This window comes from Oncorhynchus keta, unplaced genomic scaffold (assembly GCF_023373465.1).
Source record: "Oncorhynchus keta strain PuntledgeMale-10-30-2019 unplaced genomic scaffold, Oket_V2 Un_contig_6200_pilon_pilon, whole genome shotgun sequence".
In the NCBI taxonomy this organism is placed as follows: domain Eukaryota; kingdom Metazoa; phylum Chordata; class Actinopteri; order Salmoniformes; family Salmonidae; genus Oncorhynchus; species Oncorhynchus keta.
The window spans coordinates 46,288-64,775 of NW_026288732.1; the positions used below are offsets into that span (position 1 = coordinate 46,288).

At 49.5% G+C, this 18,488-nt stretch overlaps 1 pseudogene; it reads left to right on the forward strand.

The window, feature by feature from the left end:
- Positions 1 to 770: 770 nt before the first annotated feature.
- Positions 771 to 18,488, forward strand: part of LOC127925741 (N-acetylglucosamine-6-sulfatase-like) — a 38,300-nt pseudogene continuing 20,582 nt past the window's right edge.

The window sequence follows — 18,488 nt, forward strand, 5'->3', positions numbered from 1 at the left end:
TGTGCCCCTGGCTGTCTGTAAAGATGTCTGAGTGTTGGAGTGTGCCCCTGGCTATCTGTAATGATGTCTGAGTGTTGGAGTGTGTCCCTGGCTATCTGTAAAGATGTCTGAGTGTTGGAGTGTGTCCCTGGCTATCTGTAAAGATGTCTGAGTGTTGGAGTGTGCCCCTGGCTATCTGTAAAGATGTCTGAGTGTTGGAGTGTGCCCCTGGCTATCTGTAATGACGTCTGAGAGTTCGGTTTTGGCGGGAAAGACAGGATTAACCAGCGAGAAAAGTGATTTATTCTCAGGATGGACCATTTGTAAAATACCGGGAAAATATTCAACCCTGATTTAGACAGATATGATTGAAGCCTGGGCTGTAATAGTTCACATAGTTAATTGTTGTTTGAAACCCCAGCAGTTTTTGTCAAGCATGCTGTTGGAAATGTTGATTTAAATGTGTAAAAGGCTTTTCTAACCATCAATATGATGATCTAGCTAATTAGAAGGGAAAGGGGAAGAGGATACCTAGCCAGTTGAACAACTGAATGCACTCAACCCTGCGACATCCGCAAGTCACCTTGTCCTAGAGATTTACACTGTTATCAAAACAGACATTATTTTACGTGTTTCTAAAATCTCTTATGGGAAAAATGGAACTATTTCCTTGTTTGACCGCTAGGTTTTATGGGTAATATGACTCATACTATGGTACTCCACTGCGTTGCATTCTGTCTGAAATGTGCTGAATAAATAAAGCTCGATTTGACTCTTATTCTGAAGGTGTGTACAAATCCGTGACCCGAAAGCGCTTACTTATTCGTGCGTACTTTACAACGGAGTCATTCTAACACCCCCCCTCCTCACAGGAGCATTTTCCTAACTACGTTTCACGCTTTTATCAATTTAGGAGTCGCAGCGAGAAGACACCCGTCTTTAATTTCACGGTGAAAAATGACCTCGATTCGGTTAAATCTGCCAACGTTATTGAATCGTCTCTTAATCTGCGTCGCTTTGCTGTTGAATAACCGCTGCTGTGTCGTTGCCAAGTGGTATCACAGACCCAACGTTGTTTTGATCCTCACCGATGACCTGGACGTCGTTATTGGGGGCATGGTAAATCAGTTTAAAACATCAGTTTAATATATTGGTGGTGTGTTTGAAGAACTAATGTTAGGTTGGAACTGCTAAGGGCTGATATGCGCGCAGGGTTTCCCTTTTAGTTAACGGTTAGGCTGCGGAGTTAGTTAGATAAATAGATAGCCATCACATATAGCCCAGCTATGTTGAGGGTGTGTTGCTGTTTTGCAAAAGTTGATCATGACCTGCTAGGTTATCTACCCCCTCAAGCCTGCCGAGCCTAATCATGTCCCCGATCTCACCAGCCTACAGAGCTATCATATAGACTAGACTATATCATTATACACTGGATGTGTCTAATGTCAGGAGTCATGCTGATCTAGGATCAGTTTAGATGTTCTTCCATCATGGATAATATTACATGGACGGGGGGGAACCTGATCCCTGATCAGTTTATGTGTTCTTCCATAATGGATAATATTACATGGATGGGGGGAACCTGATCCCTGATCAGTTTATGTGTTCTTCCATAATGGATAATATTACATGGATGGGGGGAACCTGATCCCTGATCAGTTTATGTGTTCTTCCATAATGGATAATATTACATGGACGGGGGGAACCTGATCAGCAATCCTACTTCTGAGAGTCTTGATTACATACGACTACAGCAATAGCTAAAGCGGATGGACTGGGCCCTTCATAAACCCGTGATCAGTTCCTCCTCTCTAAACGAGCCTAAATCCCAAGGCAGACATAATATATAATAATAATAATATATATAATATTACATGGACGGGGGGGGGGACGGGCCCTTCATAAACCCGTGATCAGTTCCTCCTCTCCAAACGAGCCTAAATCCCAAGGCAGACATGTTTTCAGTAGGTTCTATTCACACCTTATTATTTAGCAGAACAGTCCAGGACAGCGGAGTCAATCACCACCTTCCGGAGACACCTGAAACCCCACCTCTTTAAGGAATACCTAGGATAGGATAAAGTAATCCTTCTCACCCCCTTAAAATATTTAGATGCACTATTGTAAAGTGACCGTTCCACTGGATGTCACAAGGTGTATGCACCAATTTGTAAGTCACTCTGGATAAGAGCGTCTGCTAAATGACTTAAATGTAAGGTAATTGGCAGCCAGTCTGAACTAGTTCAGTATGCTCAGTAGGTATACTAGAAGTCTGGCCAGGAGAATCTTATGATGCTGTTTGATGCTGTAATCCAGGTACATTTTTCAGATGTTATTATTGTAAAGAACCGCCAGATGTTGATGACAGATCCGTGTGAAATAAGTTACCGGAACAGGTGTGTCTGTGAGCTGAGGTTTCAGGATGGGACATCCATTCTAAAACCCACATTGTGTTTCTTCAGACCCCACTGAACAAGACCAAGAAACTGATTGGTGAAGCAGGGATCACCTTTACCAACGCTGTGAGTATCCTGTTCAGGGTTAGGGGTTGGGGGTTAGGGTTGGTCTCCAACGCTGTGAGTATCCTGTTCAGGGTTAGGGGTTAGGGTTGGTCTCCAACGCTGTGAGTATCCTGGTCAGGGTTAGGGGTTAGGGTTGGTCTCCAACGCTGTGAGTATCCTGTTCAGGGTTAGGGGTTAGGGGTTGGTCTCCAACGCTGTGAGTATCCTGGTCAGGGTTAGGGGTTAGGGTTGGTCTCCAATGCTGTGAGTATCCTGTTCAGGGTTAGGGGTTAGGGTTGGTCTCCAACGCTGTGAGTATCCTGTTCAGGGTTAGGGGTTGGGGGTTAGGGGTTGGTCTCCAACGCTGTGAGTATCCTGTTCAGGGTTAGGGGTTAGGGTTGGTCTCCAACGCTGTGAGTATCCTGTTCAGGGTTAGGGGTTGGGGGTTAGGGGTTAGGGGTTGGTCTCCAACGTTGTGAGTATCCTGTTCAGGGTTAGGGGTTGGTCTCCAACGCTGTGAGTATCCTGGTCAGGGTTCAGGGTTAGGGGTTAGGGGTTGGTCTCCAACGCTGTGAGTATCCTGGTCAGGGTTAGGGTTGGTCTCCAACGCTGTGAGTATCCTGGTCAGGGTTAGGGGTTGGTCTCCAACGCTGTGAGTATCCTGTTCAGGGTTAGGGGTTAGGGTTGGTCTCCAACGCTGTGAGTATCCTGGTCAGGGTTAGGGGTTAGGGGTTGGTCTCCAACGCTGTGAGTATCCTGGTTAGGGGTTAGGGTTGGTCTCCAATGCTGTGAGTATCCTGTTCAGGGTTAGGGGTTAGGGTTAGGGGTTAGGGTTGGTCTCCAACGCTGTGAGTATCCTGGTCAGGGTTAGGGGTTAGGGGTTGGTCTCCAATGCTGTGAGTATCCTGTTAGGGGTTAGGGGTTGGTCTCCAACGCTGTGAGTATCCTGTTCGGGGTTAGGGTTGGTCTCCAACGCTGTGAGTATCCTGTTAGGGGTTGGGGGTAAGGGGTTGGTCTCCAACGCTGTGAGTATCCTGGTCAGGGTTAGGGGTTAGGGTTAGTCTCCAACGCTGTGAGTATCCTGGTCAGGGTTAGGGGTTAGGGTTGGTCTCCAACGCTGTGAGTATCCTGTTAGGGGTTAGGGTTGGACTCCAACGCTGTGAGTATCCTGTTCAGGGTTAGGGGTTAGGGTTGGTCTCCAACGCTGTGAGTATCCTGGTCAGGGTTAGGGGTTAGGGTTGGTCTCCAACGCTGTGAGTATCCTGTTAGGGGTTAGGGTTGGACTCCAACGCTGTGAGTATCCTGTTCAGGGTTAGGGGTTAGGGTTGGTCTCCAACGCTGTGAGTATCCTGTTAGGGGTTAGGGTTGGACTCCAACGCTGTGAGTATCCTGTTCAGGGTTAGGGGTTAGGGTTGGTCTCCAACGCTGTGAGTATCCTGTTCAAGGTTAGGGGTTAGGGTTGGTCTCCAATGCTGTGAGTATCCTGGTCAGGGTTAGGGGTTAGGGTTGGTCTCCAACGCTGTGAGTATCCTGGTCAGGGTTAGGGGTTAGGGTTGGTCTCCAACGCTGTGAGTATCCTGTTCAGGGTTAGGGGTTAGGGTTGGTCTCCAACGCTGTGAGTATCCTGTTAGGGGTTAGGGTTGGACTCCAACGCTGTGAGTATCCTGTTCAGGGTTAGGGGTTAGGGTTGATCTCCAATGCTGTGAGTATCCTGTTCAGGGTTAGGGGTTAGGGTTGGTCTCCAACGCTGTGAGTATCCTGTTAGGGGTTAGGGTTGGACTCCAACGCTGTGAGTATCCTGTTCAGGGTTAGGGGTTAGGGTTGATCTCCAATGCTGTGAGTATCCTGGTCAGGGTTAGGGGTTAGGGTTGGTCTCCAACGCTGTGAGTATCCTGGTCAGGGGTTAGGGGTTGGTCTCCAACGCTGTGAGTATCCTGTTCAGGGTTAGGGGTTAGGGTTGGTCTCCAACGCTGTGAGTATCCTGGTCAGGGTTAGGGGTTAGGGTTGGTCTCCAACGCTGTGAGTATCCTGTTAGGGGTTAGGGTTGGTCTCCAACGCTGTGAGTATCCTGTTAGGGGTTAGGGTTGGTCTCCAACGCTGTGAGTATCCTGTTCAAGGTTAGGGGTTAGGGTTGGTCTCCAATGCTGTGAGTATCCTGGTCAGGGTTAGGGGTTAGGGTTGGTCTCCAACGCTGTGAGTATCCTGGTCAGGGTTAGGGGTTAGGGTTGGTCTCCAACGCTGTGAGTATCCTGGTCAGGGTTAGGGGTTAGAGTTGGTCTCCAACGCTGTGAGTATCCTGTTCAGGGTTAGGGGTTAGGGTTGGTCTCCAACACTGTGAGTATCCTGTTAGGGGTTAGGGGTTAGGGTTGGTCTCCAACGCTGTGAGTATCCTGGTCAGGGTTAGGGGTTAGGGGTTAGGGTTGGTCTCCAACGCTGTGAGTATCCTGGTCAGGGTTCAGGGTTAGGGGTTAGGGGTTGGTCTCCAACGCTGTGAGTATCCTGGTCAGGGTTAGGGTTGGTCTCCAACGCTGTGAGTATCCTGGTCAGGGTTAGGGGTTGGTCTCCAACGCTGTGAGTATCCTGTTCAGTGTTAGGGCTTAGGGTTGGTCTCGAACGCTGTGAGTATCCTGGTCAGGGTTAGGGGTTAGGGGTTGGTCTCCAACGCTGTGAGTATCCTGTTAGGGGTTAGGGTTGGTCTCCAACGCTGTGAGTATCCTGGTCAGGGTTAGGGGTTGGTCTCCAACGCTGTGAGTATCCTGGTTAGGGGTTAGGGTTGGTCTCCAACGCTGTGAGTATCCTGTTCAGGGTTAGGGGTTAGGGTTAGGGGTTGGGGTTGGTCTCCAACGCTGTGAGTATCCTGGTCAGGGTTAGGGGTTAGGGGTTGGTCTCCAACGCTGTGAGTATCCTGTTCAGGGTTAGGGGTTGGTCTCCAATGCTGTGAGTATCCTGTTAGGGGTTAGGGGTTGGTCTCCAACGCTGTGAGTATCCTGTTAGGGGTTGGTCTCCAACGCTGTGAGTATCCTGTTCGGGGTTGGGGGTAAGGGGTTGGTCTCCAACGCTGTGAGTATCCTGGTCAGGGTTAGGGGTTAGGGTTGGTCTCCAACGCTGTGAGTATCCTGGTCAGGGTTAGGGTTGGTCTCCAACACTGTGAGTATCCGGTTAGGGGTTAGGGGTTAGGGTTGGTCTCCAACGCTGTGAGTATCCTGGTCAGGGTTAGGGGTTAGGGGTTAGGGTTGGTCTCCAACGCTGTGAGTATCCTGGTCAGGGTTCAGGGTTAGGGGTTAGGGGTTGGTCTCCAACGCTGTGAGTATCCTGGTCAGGGTTAGGGTTGGTCTCCAACGCTGTGAGTATCCTGGTCAGGGTTAGGGGTTGGTCTCCAACGCTGTGAGTATCCTGTTCAGGGTTAGGGGTTAGGGTTGGTCTCCAACGCTGTGAGTATCCTGGTCAGGGTTAGGGGTTAGGGGTTGGTCTCCAACGTTGTGAGTATCCTGGTTAGGGGTTAGGGTTGGTCTCCAACGCTGTGAGTATCCTGTTCAGGGTTAGGGGTTAGGGTTAGGGGTTAGGGTTGGTCTCCAACGCTGTGAGTATCCTGGTCAGGGTTAGGGGTTGGTCTCCAACGCTGTGAGTATCCTGTTCAGGGTTAGGGGTTGGTCTCCAATGCTGTGAGTATCCTGTTAGGGGTTAGGGGTTGGTCTCCAACGCTGTGAGTATCCTGTTAGGGGTTGGTCTCCAACGCTGTGAGTATCCTGTTCGGGGTTGGGGGTAAGGGGTTGGTCTCCAACGCTGTGAGTATCCTGGTCAGGGTTAGGGGTTAGGGTTGGTCTCCAACGCTGTGAGTATCCTGGTCAGGGTTAGGGGTTAGGGTTGGTCTCCAACGCTGTGAGTATCCTGTTCAGGGTTAGGGGTTAGGGGTTGGTCTCCAACGCTGTGAGTATCCTGGTCAGGGTTAGGGGTTAGGGTTGGTCTCCAATGCTGTGAGTATCCTGTTCAGGGTTAGGGGTTAGGGTTGGTCTCCAACGCTGTGAGTATCCTGTTCAGGGTTAGGGGTTGGGGGTTAGGGGTTGGTCTCCAACGCTGTGAGTATCCTGTTCAGGGTTAGGGGTTAGGGTTGGTCTCCAACGCTGTGAGTATCCTGTTCAGGGTTAGGGGTTGGTCTACAACGCTGTGAGTATCCTGGTCAGGGTTAGGGGTTAGGGTTGGTCTCGAACGCTGTGAGTATCCTGTTCAGGGTTAGGGGTTGGTCTCCAACGCGGTGAGTATCCTGGTCAGGGGTTAGGGGTTGGTCTCCAACACTGTGAGTATCCTGTTAGGGGTTAGGGGTTAGGGTTGGTCTCCAACGCTGTGAGTATCCTGGTCAGGGTTAGGGGTTGGGGGTTAGGGGTTGGTCTCCAACGTTGTGAGTATCCTGTTCAGGGTTAGGGGTTGGTCTCCAACGCTGTGAGTATCCTGGTCAGGGTTCAGGGTTAGGGGTTAGGGGTTGGTCTCCAACGCTGTGAGTATCCTGGTCAGGGTTAGGGTTGGTCTCCAACGCTGTGAGTATCCTGGTCAGGGTTAGGGGTTGGTCTCCAACGCTGTGAGTATCCTGTTCAGGGTTAGGGGTTAGGGTTGGTCTCCAACGCTGTGAGTATCCTGGTCAGGGTTAGGGGTTAGGGGTTGGTCTCCAACGCTGTGAGTATCCTGGTTAGGGGTTAGGGTTGGTCTCCAATGCTGTGAGTATCCTGTTCAGGGTTAGGGGTTAGGGTTAGGGGTTAGGGTTGGTCTCCAACGCTGTGAGTATCCTGGTCAGGGTTAGGGGTTAGGGGTTGGTCTCCAATGCTGTGAGTATCCTGTTAGGGGTTAGGGGTTGGTCTCCAACGCTGTGAGTATCCTGTTAGGGGTTGGTCTCCAACGCTGTGAGTATCCTGTTCGGGGTTAGGGTTGGTCTCCAACGCTGTGAGTATCCTGTTAGGGGTTGGGGGTAAGGGGTTGGTCTCCAACGCTGTGAGTATCCTGGTCAGGGTTAGGGGTTAGGGTTAGTCTCCAACGCTGTGAGTATCCTGGTCAGGGTTAGGGGTTAGGGTTGGTCTCCAACGCTGTGAGTATCCTGTTAGGGGTTAGGGTTGGACTCCAACGCTGTGAGTATCCTGTTCAGGGTTAGGGGTTAGGGTTGGTCTCCAACGCTGTGAGTATCCTGGTCAGGGTTAGGGGTTAGGGTTGGTCTCCAACGCTGTGAGTATCCTGTTAGGGGTTAGGGTTGGACTCCAACGCTGTGAGTATCCTGTTCAGGGTTAGGGGTTAGGGTTGGTCTCCAACGCTGTGAGTATCCTGTTAGGGGTTAGGGTTGGACTCCAACGCTGTGAGTATCCTGTTCAGGGTTAGGGGTTAGGGTTGATCTCCAATGCTGTGAGTATCCTGTTCAGGGTTAGGGGTTAGGGTTGGTCTCCAACGCTGTGAGTATCCTGTTAGGGGTTAGGGTTGGACTCCAACGCTGTGAGTATCCTGTTCAGGGTTAGGGGTTAGGGTTGATCTCCAATGCTGTGAGTATCCTGGTCAGGGTTAGGGGTTAGGGTTGGTCTCCAACGCTGTGAGTATCCTGGTCAGGGGTTAGGGGTTGGTCTCCAACGCTGTGAGTATCCTGTTCAGGGTTAGGGGTTAGGGTTGGTCTCCAACGCTGTGAGTATCCTGGTCAGGGTTAGGGGTTAGGGTTGGTCTCCAACGCTGTGAGTATCCTGTTAGGGGTTAGGGTTGGTCTCCAACGCTGTGAGTATCCTGTTAGGGGTTAGGGTTGGTCTCCAACGCTGTGAGTATCCTGTTCAAGGTTAGGGGTTAGGGTTGGTCTCCAATGCTGTGAGTATCCTGGTCAGGGTTAGGGGTTAGGGTTGGTCTCCAACGCTGTGAGTATCCTGGTCAGGGTTAGGGGTTAGGGTTGGTCTCCAACGCTGTGAGTATCCTGGTCAGGGTTAGGGGTTAGAGTTGGTCTCCAACGCTGTGAGTATCCTGTTCAGGGTTAGGGGTTAGGGTTGGTCTCCAACACTGTGAGTATCCTGTTAGGGGTTAGGGGTTAGGGTTGGTCTCCAACGCTGTGAGTTTCCTGGTCAGGGTTAGGGGTTAGGGGTTAGGGTTGGTCTCCAACGCTGTGAGTATCCTGGTCAGGGTTCAGGGTTAGGGGTTGGTCTCCAACGCTGTGAGTATCCTGGTCAGGGTTAGGGTTGGTCTCCAACGCTGTGAGTATCCTGGTCAGGGTTAGGGGTTGGTCTCCAACGCTGTGAGTATCCTGTTCAGTGTTAGGGCTTAGGGTTGGTCTCGAACGCTGTGAGTATCCTGGTCAGGGTTAGGGGTTAGGGGTTGGTCTCCAACGCTGTGAGTATCCTGTTAGGGGTTAGGGTTGGTCTCCAACGCTGTGAGTATCCTGGTCAGGGTTAGGGGTTGGTCTCCAACGCTGTGAGTATCCTGGTTAGGGGTTAGGGTTGGTCTCCAACGCTGTGAGTATCCTGTTCAGGGTTAGGGGTTAGGGTTAGGGGTTGGGGTTGGTCTCCAACGCTGTGAGTATCCTGGTCAGGGTTAGGGGTTAGGGGTTGGTCTCCAACGCTGTGAGTATCCTGTTCAGGGTTAGGGGTTGGTCTCCAATGCTGTGAGTATCCTGTTAGGGGTTAGGAGTTGGTCTCCAACGCTGTGAGTATCCTGTTAGGGGTTGGTCTCCAACGCTGTGAGTATCCTGTTCGGGGTTGGGGGTAAGGGGTTGGTCTCCAACGCTGTGAGTATCCTGGTCAGGGTTAGGGGTTAGGGTTGGTCTCCAACGCTGTGAGTATCCTGGTCAGGGTTAGGGGTTAGGGTTGGTCTCCAACACTGTGAGTATCCTGTTAGGGGTTAGGGGTTAGGGTTGGTCTCCAACGCTGTGAGTATCCTGGTCAGGGTTAGGGGTTAGGGGTTAGGGTTGGTCTCCAACGCTGTGAGTATCCTGGTCAGGGTTCAGGGTTAGGGGTTAGGGGTTGGTCTCCAACGCTGTGAGTATCCTGGTCAGGGTTAGGGTTGGTCTCCAACGCTGTGAGTATCCTGTTCAGGGTTAGGGGTTAGGGTTGGTCTCCAACGCTGTGAGTATCCTGGTCAGGGTTAGGGGTTAGGGGTTGGTCTCCAACGCTGTGAGTATCCTGGTTAGGGGTTAGGGTTGGTCTCCAACGCTGTGAGTATCCTGTTCAGGGTTAGGGGTTAGGGTTAGGGGTTAGGGTTGGTCTCCAACGCTGTGAGTATCCTGGTCAGGGTTAGGGGTTGGTCTCCAACGCTGTGAGTATCCTGTTCAGGGTTAGGGGTTGGTCTCCAATGCTGTGAGTATCCTGTTAGGGGTTAGGGGTTGGTCTCCAACGCTGTGAGTATCCTGTTAGGGGTTGGTCTCCAACGCTGTGAGTATCCTGTTCGGGGTTGGGGGTAAGGGGTTGGTCTCCAACGCTGTGAGTATCCTGGTCAGGGTTAGGGGTTAGGGTTGGTCTCCAACGCTGTGAGTATCCTGGTCAGGGTTAGGGGTTAGGGTTGGTCTCCAACGCTGTGAGTATCCTGTTAGGGGTTAGGGTTGGACTCCAACGCTGTGAGTATCCTGTTCAGGGTTAGGGTTGGTCTCCAACGCTGTGAGTATCCTGTTAGGGGTTAGGGTTGGACTCCAACGCTGTGAGTATCCTGTTCAGGGTTAGGGGTTAGGGTTGGTCTCCAACGCTGTGAGTATCCTGTTAGGGGTTAGGGTTGGACTCCAACGCTGTGAGTATCCTGTTCAGGGTTAGGGGTTAGGGTTGGTCTCCAACGCTGTGAGTATCCTGTTAGGGGTTAGGGTTGGTCTCCAACGCTGTGAGTATCCTGTTAGGGGTTAGGGTTGGACTCCAACGCTGTGAGTATCCTGTTAGGGGTTAGGGTTGGTCTCCAACGCTGTGAGTATCCTGTTCAAGGTTAGGGGTTAGGGTTGGTCTCCAATGCTGTGAGTATCCTGGTCAGGGTTAGGGGTTAGGGTTGGTCTCCAACGCTGTGAGTATCCTTGTTCAGGGTTAGGGGTTAGGGTTGGTCTCCAACGCTGTGAGTATCCTTTTAGGGGTTAGGGTTGGACTCCAACGCTGTGAGTATCCTGTTCAGGGTTAGGGGTTAGGGTTGGTCTCCAATGCTGTGAGTATCCTGGTCAGGGTTAGGGGTTAGGGTTGGTCTCCAACGCTGTGAGTATCCTGGTCAGGGGTTAGGGGTTGGTCTCCAACGCTGTGAGTATCCTGTTCAGGGTTAGGGTTGGTCTCCAACGCTGTGAGTATCCTGGTCAGGGTTAGGGGTTAGGGTTGGTCTCAACGCTGTGAGTATCCTGGTCAGGGTTAGGGGTTAGGGTTGGTCTCCAACGCTGTGAGTATCCTGTTCAGGGTTAGGGTTGGTCTCCAATGCTGTGAGTATCCTGTTAGAGGTTAGGGGTTAGGGTTGGTCTCCAACGCTGTGAGTATCCTGGTCAGGGTTAGGGGTTAGGGGTTAGGGTTGGTCTCCAACGCTGTGAGTATCCTGGTCAGGGTTAGGGGTTAGGGTTGGTCTCCAACACTGTGAGTATCCTGTTAGGGGTTAGGGTTGGTCTCCAACGCTGTGAGTATCCTGGTCAGGGTTAGGGGTTAGGGTTGGTCTCCAACGCTGTGAGTATCCTGGTCAGGGTTAGGGGTTAGGGGTTAGTGTTGGTCTCCAACGCTGTGAGTATCCTGTTAGGGGTTAGGGTTGGTCTCCAACGCTGTGAGTATCCTGGTCAGGGTTAGGGGTTAGGGTTGGTCTCCAACGCTGTGAGTAACCTGTTCAGGGTTAGGGGTTGGTCTCCAACACTGTGAGTATCCTGGTCAGGGTTAGGGGTTAGGGGTTAGGGGTTGGTCTCCAACGCTGTGAGTATCCTGTTAGGGGTTGGTCTCCAACGCTGTGAGTATCCTGTTCGGGGTTGGGGGTAAGGGGTTGGTCTCCAACGCTGTGAGTATCCTGGTCAGGGTTAGGGGTTAGGGTTGGTCTCCAACGCTGTGAGTATCCTGGTCAGGGTTAGGGGTTAGGGTTGGTCTCCAACGCTGTGAGTATCCTGTTAGGGGTTAGGGTTGGACTCCAACGCTGTGAGTATCCTGTTCAGGGTTAGGGGTTAGGGTTGGTCTCCAACGCTGTGAGTATCCTGTTAGGGGTTAGGGTTGGACTCCAACGCTGTGAGTATCCTGTTCAGGGTTAGGGGTTAGGGTTGGTCTCCAACGCTGTGAGTATCCTGTTAGGGGTTAGGGTTGGACTCCAACGCTGTGAGTATCCTGTTCAGGGTTAGGGGTTAGGGTTGGTCTCCAACGCTGTGAGTATCCTGTTCAAGGTTAGGGGTTAGGGTTGGTCTCCAATGCTGTGAGTATCCTGGTCAGGGTTAGGGGTTAGGGTTGGTCTCCAACGCTGTGAGTATCCTGGTCAGGGTTAGGGGTTAGGGTTGGTCTCCAACGCTGTGAGTATCCTGTTCAAGGTTAGGGGTTAGGGTTGGTCTCCAACGCTGTGAGTATCCTGGTCAGGGGTTAGGGGTTAGGGGTTGGTCTCCAATGCTGTGAGTATCCTGGTCAGGGTTAGGGGTTAGGGTTGGTCTCCAACGCTGTGAGTATCCTGGTCAGGGTTAGGGTTAGGGTTGGTCTCCAACGCTGTGAGTATCCTGTTCAGGGTTAGGGGTTAGGGTTGGTCTCCAACACTGTGAGTATCCTGGTCAGGGTTAGGGGTTAGGGGTTAGGGTTGGTCTCCAACGCTGTGAGTATCCTGGTCAGGGTTAGGGGTTAGGGTTGGTCTCCAACACTGTGAGTATCCTGTTAGGGGTTAGGGTTGGTCTCCAACGCTGTGAGTATCCTGGTCAGGGTTAGGGGTTAGGGTTGGTCTCCAACGCTGTGAGTATCCTGGTCAGGGTTAGGGGTTAGGGGTTAGTGTTGGTCTCCAACGCTGTGAGTATCCTGTTAGGGGTTAGGGTTGGTCTCCAACGCTGTGAGTATCCTGGTCAGGGTTAGGGGTTAGGTTTGGTCTCCAACGCTGTGAGTAACCTGTTCAGGGTTAGGGGTTGGTCTCCAACACTGTGAGTATCCTGGTCAGGGTTAGGGGTTAGGGTTGGTCTCCAACGCTGTGAGTAACCTGTTCAGGGTTAGGGGTTGGTCTCCAACGCTGTGAGTATCCTGGTCAGGGTTAGGGTTGGTCTCCAACGCTGTGAGTATCCTGGTCAGGGTTAGGGGTTAGGGTTGGTCTCCAACGCTGTGAGTAACCTGTTCAGGGTTAGGGGTTGGTCTCCAACGCTGTGAGTATCCTGTTCAGGGTTAGGGGTTGGGGGTTAGGGTTGGTCTCCAACGCTGTGAGTATCCTGGTCAGGGTTAGGGGTTAGGGGTTGGTCTCCAACGCTGTGAGTATCCTGGTCAGGGGTTAGGGGTTGGGGGTTAGGTTTGGTCTCCAACGCTGTGAGTATCCTGGTCAGGGTTAGGGGTTAGGGTTGGTCTCCAACGCTGTGAGTATCCTGGTCAGGGTTAGGGGTTAGGGTTGGTCTCCAACGCTGTGAGTATCCTGGTCAGGGTTAGGGGTTAGGGGTTAGGGGTTAGTGTTGGTCTCCAACACTGTGAGTATCCTGGTCAGGGTTAGGGGTTAGGGGTAAGGGGTTAGGGTTGGTCTCCAACGCTGTGAGTATCCTGTTCAGGGTTAGGGGTTAGGGTTGGTCTCCAACGCTGTGAGTATCCTGGTCATCGTCCAACCAAATGCTTACCTGCAGGTTCCTTCTGGAAGGAGATGAATGCATGATGAGGGTTTCAGGGGCAGGACGGGAGATGAATGCATGATGAGGGTTTCAGGGTCAGGATGGGAGATGAATGCATGATGAGGGTTTCAGGGGCAGGATGGGAGATGAATGCATGATGAGGGTTTCAGGGGCAGGATGGGAGATGAATGCATGATGAGGGTTTCAGGGGCAGGACGGGAGATGAATGCATGATGAGGGTTTCAGAGGCAGGATGGGTGATGAATGCATGATGAGGGTTTCAGGGGCAGGATGGGAGATGAATGCATGATGAGGGTTTCAGGGGCAGGACGGGAGATGAATGAGTGTAGTTGCACTGCACCAGGAGACATGCTGATGGGAGTATGTTGTTGTGGTTACCCCAGTTTGTAGCCAGCCCACTGTGCTGTCCCAGCAGAGCCAGCATCCTAACAGGAAAGTATCCTCATAACCACCATGTGATCAACAACACTCTGGAGGGGAACTGCAGCAGCACGGCCTGGCAGAAGACCCAGGAGCCCAAGACCTTCCCTGCTCTACTGCAGGCCTACGCTGGTTACCAGACCTTCTTCGCTGGGAAGTACCTCAACCAGGTAAATATACCTCACTATCTCTACCACCCAACTCTACCACCCAACTCTACCACCCAACTCTACCACCCAACTCTACCACCCAACTCTACCACCCAACTCTACCACCCAACCCTACCACCCAACCCAACCCTACCACCCAACCCTACCACCCAACCCTACCACCCAACCCTACCACCCAACCCTACCACCCAACTCTACCACCTAACCCTACCACCCAACTCTACCACCCAACCCTACCACCCTACCACCCAACCCTACCACCCAACTCTACCACCCAACTCTACCACTAACCCTACGCTGGCTACCAGACCTTCTACACTGGGAAGTACCTCAACCAGGTAAATATACCTCACCATCTCTACCACCCATCTCTACCACCCAACTCTACCACCCAACTCTACCACCCAACTCTACCACCCAACTCTACCACTGAGTCAACCCTAACCCTAACTCTCTGTCTGTTCCTAACCCTAACCCTTACCACTGAGTCAACCCTAACTCTGTCTGTTCCTAACCCTAACCACTGGGTCACACACTATGTGAACTAACCCTAACCACTGAGTCAACCCTAACCCCAACCCTTACCCTAACCCCAACCCTTACCCTAACTCTGTCTGTTCCTTACCCTAAACCTAACCCTAACCCCTAACTCTCTGTCTGTTCCTAACCCTAAACCCTAACCCTATACATGTGGTTTAGTATGGAAACTGGCTGGCTATACATGTGATTTAGTATGGAAACTGGCTATATATGTGATTTAGTATGGAAACTGGCTATACATGTGATTTAGTATGGAAACTGGCTATACGTGTGATTTAGTATGGAAACTGGCTATACGTGTGGTTTAGTATGGAAACTGGCTGGCTATACATGTGGTTTAGTATGGAAACTGGCTGGCTATACATGTGGTTTAGTATGGAAACTGGCTATACATGTGATTTGGTATGGAAACTGGCTATACATGTGATTTAGTATGGAAACTGGCTATACATGTGGTTCAGTATGGAAACTGGCTATACATGTGGTTTAGTATGGAAACTGGCTATACATGTGGTTTAGTATGGAAACTGGCTATACATGTGGTTTAGTATGGAAACTGGCTATACATGGGATTTAGTATGGAAACTGGCTATACATGTGGTTTAGTATGGAAACTGGCTATACATGTGGTTTAGTATGGAAACTGGCTATACATGTGATTTAGTATGGAAACTGGCTATACATGTGGTTTAGTATGGAAACTGGCTATACATGGGATTTAGTATGGAAACTGGCTATACATGTGGTTTAGTATGGAAACTGGCTATACATGTGGTTTAGTATGGAAACTGGCTATACATGTGGTTTAGTATGGAAACTGGCTATACATGGGATTTAGTATGGAAACTGGCTATACATGTGGTTTAGTATGGAAACTGGCTATACATGTGGTTTAGTATGGAAACTGGCTATACATGTGGTTTAGTATGGAAACTGGCTATACATGTGGTTTAGTATGGAAACTGGCTATACATGGGATTTAGTATGGAAACTGGCTATACATGGGATTTAGTATGGAAACTGGCTATACATGTGGTTCAGTATGGAAACTGGCTATACATGGGATTTAGTATGGAAACTGGCTATACATGTGGTTCAGTATGGAAACTGGCTATACATGGGATTTAGTATGGAAACTGGCTATACATGTGGTTTAGTATGGAAACTGGCTATACATGTGGTTTAGTATGGAAACTGGCTATACATGTGGTTCAGTATGGAAACTGGCTATACATGGGATTTAGTATGGAAACTGGCTATACATGTGGTTCAGTATGGAAACTGGCTATACATGGGATTTAGTATGGAAACTGGCTATACATGTGGTTTAGTATGGAAACTGGCTATACATGTGGTTTAGTATGGAAACTGGCTATACATGTGGTTTAGTATGGAAACTGGCTATACATGGGATTTAGTATGGAAACTGGCTATACATGTGGTTTAGTATGGAAACTGGCTATACATGTGGTTTAGTATGGAAACTGGCTATACATGTGGTTTAGTATGGAAACTGGCTATACATGTGGTTTAGTATGGAAACTGGCTATACATGTGGTTCAGTATGGAAACTGGCTATACATGGGATTTAGTATGGAAACTGGCTATACATGTGGTTCAGTATGGAAACTGGCTATACATGGGATTTAGTATGGAAACTGGCTATACATGTGGTTCAGTATGGAAACTGGCTATACATGGGATTTAGTATGGAAACTGGCTATACATGGGATTTAGTATGGAAACTGGCTATACATGTGGTTCAGTATGGAAACTGGCTATACATGTGGTTTAGTATGGAAACTGGCTATACATGTGGTTCAGTATGGAAACTGGCTATACATGTGGTTCAGTATGGAAACTGGCTATACATGTGGTTCAGTATGGAAACTGGCTATACATGGGATTTAGTATGGAAACTGGCTATACATGTGGTTCAGTATGGAAACTGGCTATACATGGGATTTAGTATGGAAACTGGCTATACATGTGGTTTAGTATGGAAACTGGCTATACATGTGGTTTAGTATGGAAACTGGCTATACATGTGATTTAGTATGGAAACTGGCTATACATGTGGTTCAGTATGGAAACTGGCTATACATGGGATTTAGTATGGAAACTGTCTCTGTTTCAGTATGGGAACTGTCTCTCGTTCTGTCTCTGTCTGTCTCAGTATGGAAACTGACTCTCGTTCTGTCTCTGTCTCTGTCTCAGTATGGGAACTGACTCTCGTTCTGTCTCTGTTTCAGTATGGAAACTGTCTCTGTCTCAGTATGGGAACTGTCTCAGTATGGAAACTGTCTCTGTCTCAGTATGGAAACTGTCTCTGTCTCAGTATGGAAACTGTCTCTGTCTCAGTATGGGAACTGTCTCTGTCTCAGTATGGGAACTGTCTCTGTCTCAGTATGGAAACTGTCTCTGTCTCAGTATGGAAACTGTCTCTGTCTCAGTATGGAAACTGTCTCTGTCTCAGTATGGGAACTGTCTCTGTCTCAGTATGGAAACTGTCTCTGTCTCAGTATGGGAACTGTCTCTGTCTCAGTATGGAAACTGTCTCTGTCTCAGTATGGAAACTGTCTCTGTCTCAGTATGGAAACTGTCTCTGTCTCAGTATGGAAACTGTCTCTGTCTCAGTATGGAAACTGTCTCTGTCTCAGTATGGAAACTGACTCTGTTTCAGTATGGAAACTGTCTCTGTCTCAGTATGGAAACTGTCTCTGTCTCAGTATGGGAACTGTCTCTGTTTCAGTATGGGAACTGTCTCTGTTTCAGTATGGGAACTGTCTCTGTCTCAGTATGGAAACTGTCTCTGTCTCAGTATGGAAACTGTCTCTGTCTCAGTATGGAAACTGTCTCTGTCTCAGTATGGAAACTGTCTCTGTCTCAGTATGGAAACTGTCTCTGTTTCAGTATGGAAACTGTCTCTGTCTCAGTATGGAAACTGTCTCTGTCTCAGTATGGAAACTGTCTCTGTCTCAGTATGGAAACTGTCTCTGTCTCAGTATGGAAACTGTCTCTGTCTCAGTATGGAAACTGTCTCTGTCTCAGTATGGAAACTGACTCTGTTTCAGTATGGAAACTGTCTCTGTCTCAGTATGGAAACTGTCTCTGTCTCAGTATGGGAACTGTCTCTGTTTCAGTATGGGAACTGTCTCTGTCTCAGTATGGGAACTGACTCTCGTTCTGTCTCTGTCTCAGTATGGGAACCCAGATGCAGGAGGAGTGGAGCACGTTCCTCTGGGATGGGACTACTGGGTCGGACTGGTGAGACTACATTTATACACCATATTACTAACGTCACAAACATCAGTCTAGACCCTGGTGAGAACAACATGTCACCTCAGCAGTCTAGTGAGTCTAATCTAATGGTCCACTTTGACCCCCAGAGACGTATTCCTGACTCAATCATTAATCAACGGTGCTGCGTCTGCTGCTCCCCCTGGCCTGGTTCTGGGAAGGAAAATCACATCAATCAAAGATTGTTGACATACCTTGTTTACTATATCTGCAAGGGTAACTTGAGGTTAGAGGTCACTAAAGGTCAGGATCAGGAGAAAGTTGAGAATGTTCCGGCAGAAACACGACAGACAACTTGATCTCTTCTGTAGTCTACTGAATCTAGAAACACGACAGTCAACTTTATCTCCTCTTAGTCTACTGAATCTAGAAACACGACAGTCAACTTTATCTCCTCTGTAGTCTACTGAATCTAGAAACACGACAGTCAACTTTATCTCCTCTTAGTCTACTGAATCTAGAAACACTACAGTCAACTTTATCTCCTCTGTAGTCTACTGAATCTAGAAACACGACAGTCAACTTTATCTCCTCTTAGTCTACTGAATCTAGAAACACTACAGTCAACTTTATCTCCTCTGTAGTCTACTGAATCTAGAAACACTACAGTCAACTTTATCTCCTCTTAGTCTACTGAATCTAGAAACACGACAGTCAACTTTATCTCCTCTGTAGTCTACTGAATCTAGAAACACTACAGTCAACTTTATCTCCTCTGTAGTCTACTGAATATAGAAACACTACAGTCAACTTTATCTCCTCTGTAGTCTACTGAATCTAGAAACACCACAGTCAACTTTATCTCCTTCACTTATTCATTTAATATTTAAATACTGTAGTGACATAGATACACTG